Below are 4,927 nucleotides of genomic sequence, written 5' to 3' on the forward strand. Positions count from 1 at the left end.
ATTCGGTTAATATCTCCTTAACTATTGTTGACACCGCAAAATGGTACAGGACTTTTCGACTCAGTGTAGTCTGTTCTACACACGCACGAAATATTTTGCAGTCGTTACCAAACACCCTGTATAATACAATTTTCATATATCTTCTCTTCATGCTGAATAGATCTATAGAAAGAAACATCATAAATATGATACCGCCAAAGCATATATTTTTATAGATGAATATTTATTCAATGGGAATTACAAAAATAAAAAGTCTTCCAAATATCAAGTACAACAATAGTCATCTTCCAAGCGAGTAAATATGTGCGCACGGCCGCACGCCTAAGCGTCGAATCGGCGCGAGGTACCTTTACCTGCTTGGAAGACGACTATTGTTGTACCTGATACTTGGAAGACTATGAATTTTCATTTGTACATAAAATGAACTATGCACTAACGAAGTTTCAGCTTTGGCGGAATAAATTCATTTTATCCCTTTTTTGGAAGTGTTTATATGGATGGAAGACGTAGTACGTTGTATTTGCTACATGGAAGACGAGTTTTATTTTTATGTTTACATTATAAATAATCACAGAAAAAAATTTTACGCTTGACGGTATGAGTTTTTTTTTCCAAATTTTTGCGGATTTTCAAACCGTCCCATTATGCCCCGTTGTGTCCACCGCGGAAGACTTTGACAGTTCAAGTTCTCATCACAAGTACATTTGGTAAAATAATTATTAAGTTTGGTGAAATGAGTCACATTTTTCTGTCGCTGTCTTCCGGACATTTGTCGATAGCTCATTCTCTTCACTTTTTCTTCGGCAGTCGCGCCTGCTTATCGCTTCTTGCAGAGTTTTATAGTTTTGCGTTCATACTATCAATTTAATTTCGTCAATCAGCCCGATTTGGAAATTTTGCAAAGCTTGATGTTTAATCATTTCAAATATGGTTCGCTGTTGCTCGGGGCTGTTTCCCCCCTTCTATCATGGATTCGTACAATTCCATGGCGAGCACGTCCAATTGTAAAAATTAATAAATTCGTAAAAATTGAAGTAGAATCAATTAAAATTTTTATTATTATTTAACTTACGATAATGTAACGTCCAGTGCGCCTACAGCATAGCGACCCGTACTTCGCAGGTAGAGCGTGAGCACGGAGTATAGCGCGAGAACATAATGCATGTTAACTAGAATCAAGTAAAGCTATAGGCCGCGCCACCGAAACCGTTGCGACCGAACGCCGCGCGTACTGCGCTTGCGCCAACCACTAAACGAAAGAACTACTAAAAGAATGCACTTCCTCGCGCAAAAAGCATCGCCATCAGATAGATAACGGAAAGCTTAACAGATAACGCTAAGATCACTACAAACGTAAAAATCACCTCGCGAGCAATAGACAAAATTGCGTATCACATCCAAAACGCATCTAAATGCAACGCAAAGTGCATCAAACCACCGTAAAAACACCCCGCGACACGAATAAGACTACCAAGATAAAAAAATCAAAACGATATAAATCAGAAAAAGCCTTAAAACAAACAAGGGAAATTCGCGCACGCCGCGACAAAGGAATCGCGACAGCATCAACAATCTACTATGAAAAACAGCTGAAAGAAACGAATGCAAGTATTACCGCGACAAGCCGCGAAAAGCGACGAACAAGCGCATCAAAACGAGCACCGCGATCCCCAAAAACAGAATATCGTATTCAACCTAAGAAAAATCAGCCGACCAGCGGGCATAACTACAAATTATCATTATAGAATATTTTAGAACATTATAGAAGGTTTGTGACTGAAAAGTCGCAAAGGAAGGAATACCCCCTTTACCTCTAGGAGCCACTAAACAACAATATATAAGCAAAGCGTTCGCAGACTCAGTATCCTCATTTTTCCGAAATCCTCTGCTACAGTAAGGTTACCAGCGTTTACGCTGAGCGCAAGCGCTGGTAACCTTATTAAAAAGTAACCTCCATCTCTCCACAAAACGGATTCCGACTTCAACGTGCACCTCCCCAGGCGACAAGAAGTCCTTCACCTCCAATCTTGACATGCGCTTTCTAATTGAGCGTCAATAGATTCGGGACCTCCCATGGAACTCAAACGAGTACCTTCCATGGCGTCGAGACCTCCATACCCCCTCTTCAATAAACATTCTCGCATAAATCGTAGAAAACAAAGCGGCCAAGAGGAAAGCGAGGAGGGTGGCGCGTCCACCTCCGGGAATTAAAAAAATCGCTTCACGCCTCCGGAGAGTTCGATCCCGTGGCCTACTGGGGGATCACCGAAACCGACGATCCACGGCACCAGACACCGGAAACTCCGCGAAACCCGCGACTCCGCCTGCACCCAGCAAGGACTCCCAAAACACGCATCTCGTAGACAAAAACCTCCTTAGGGCACCGTGGCCTCCACGATCGCCCCCACACGTGGCCCCAGTAAGAAAAAGTACGCGGCCACAACTAATCACAAGCAAAACGACCAAACCTAAAGTAATCACGAATCAGCGTTGTAAATAGTTAAACCTTATCATACAGTAATAGTATCATTACACCTCCCTGTACCTCCTCACAAAAGAAAAAAGAGCGTAGATAGAGAGAATCATGTGATGATACGCTCATGCGAGAGATCCAGTTATCTCAACATTCGCTAAGTTCCTAATAATCTGACGATTCCTTTAAATTCTCCATATATTTCTTCTTTTCACGTAAGATACACGAAGGAAGCGAAAACGCGCAATTTGAATTATAATACCGCGATGTTTATAAATCACTCTAAATCGTGCCGATAACGAAGGCACTTGTGATAGTAGCCTGCCAGAGAGCAAAAACCCTCTAAAACAAACTCAGCAAAAGCCAAGGCTTCGCCCCACGCGCCCCGCTCCGCCGAACGTGCCGCGTCTCGTGCTCGCGAAACAAGCGCAAAACAGGACGTAACACTAACATTATTAAATATTTTCTGTAATAACTTTTACATGTACGTATTATTCTTTTAACGCATAATAAAAGAATTATTCCTTTACTTAAATGCATAATGAAAATACATTACATTTTTACTTAAATGAATGATGCATGATCATCGATTCATAATATTTACGATTAAATGCTGCTACTTTTTTTAAATTTTAATCTTAGCGTAGCAAAAATTTTTCATACAATTTTGTACGCAAATGATGACAATTTGAAATGTAATCTGCTGGAATAGCATCAAATTTTTCAAACAAAAAGTTTTGTAAATTTACATTAGGCATCATGTGAAAATAAAGGCTGTTGTTACGTTCCCAAATTTTACACACTTAGAATATAAGAAATAACATTTATAAACTTACCTATATTACTAATTAATCATAAAGTTATTCATTATAGCTCTACACATACCAACAATATATACTTCGTTATAACTAACATCCACATCTATCTCCATACTTTATTTACCGACTGTAGCGATTATACCAACAACAGCGAGTTACCATAAGACTTACCGACCGTAGCGATTATACCAACAACGGCGAGTTACCATAAGATTTATTTATCAACGCGATTATTATATTAAGAATAATTATATAATGAATACTTATACATATGTATAACTATGCGCATGATGAATAATTATATTCTTATATTAACTATCTTTTAGTAGCATTCCTCTTAACGTATTTTATCCTAATAATAAATAATATTATCTCTTCAACAAACTCATAACGTTAAAATCGTATTTTAGACTTTTGATACCCCTATCTATAACCTTTGTCCCTTATTACCAAACACTAAATGTAACAAACAGGATATGGCTAGACGATAAGGCTTTCAACGTATAAATTCACTATCATAAATAAGCGCTCGACTTTCCAGATCATTATTCTAAGAACCCTCGACCTCCCACGTGTAAGATAAAATGGCGCTGTACGCCCAAGACGGAAACCATAAAGATAAAGAAACAGAACGCGTACCCACAACGATCAAGCACTGTAAGATGAGATAAGGGACGGAAACATTACTCCAAGCGCTTTCGATCTCCCTTACGTAAAATGAGATAGCGTCGTACGTCCCAGAGCGGAAACATAAAGAATGCGTAACCGTAGCTATGAATGGAGGAATGACGCAACACTTGTGCAACACATGTAAGGCCAAGCATTGTATTCTAAAGAATAGTGGGAATGTCCACTGCCTATATAAACTGCTCCATTCGAACGTAACATCGGAGTATTCGACGAAGTATATACCAAGTACTAAGTAAATTCGAGCGCAACGTCAGCTTACACCGAGTATACCTCGTATACCGAGTCTAAACCTGACAATCTACAAAGTCATACTCTCCGCGCGTCAGCCGTGCGTCAAACTCCCGTAAATTCGGAACTTACTATTTCTTATATTATTTCAAGTTAATTATAAAAAGTCTTGTATACTTATTCGATAATTATATACATATTAATTAGTTTAACTTCAGTGTTCTAATTCAACCACCTATCCTTATTAAACTTACTTTAAATAATTATAACGCGACGAATTAAAACTATACATTAAAAACATTACATCGAGTTGCTACCTCAACCAGAAGGAAGGAAGGAAGAAAGCTATTTCAAACTAAACCATTTCGATCGCACGCACTACAACTCGATCGACAACGAAAGGTAGGAAAGTAACGAAACTACGACACAACACTCTTATTGATTATATAATTGTATATTCACACAACTTATGGGTGACAAGGTTAAAGTACACCTCGCCACTGAGAGCTGTGTACAATCACACAATTGTTAATAATCGCACTGCCTATTGCTTCGAATGAGACGCTGAGGTTGAGTTACACCTCATCGACTAAGATCTTTGCAACTGAGCATTGCTAACAGTATATATATGTGTCCATTGCCAAGAACATTACGAAACCGGCAATTGAGTCAAGTCGCCGCAATCACAGCTTTATTGAACACAGCTACGTGTTGCATG

Source organism: Mycetomoellerius zeteki, unplaced genomic scaffold (genome assembly GCF_001594055.1).
Source record: "Mycetomoellerius zeteki isolate Tzet28-1 unplaced genomic scaffold, Tzet1.0 scaffold834, whole genome shotgun sequence".
NCBI lineage: Eukaryota > Metazoa > Arthropoda > Insecta > Hymenoptera > Formicidae > Mycetomoellerius > Mycetomoellerius zeteki.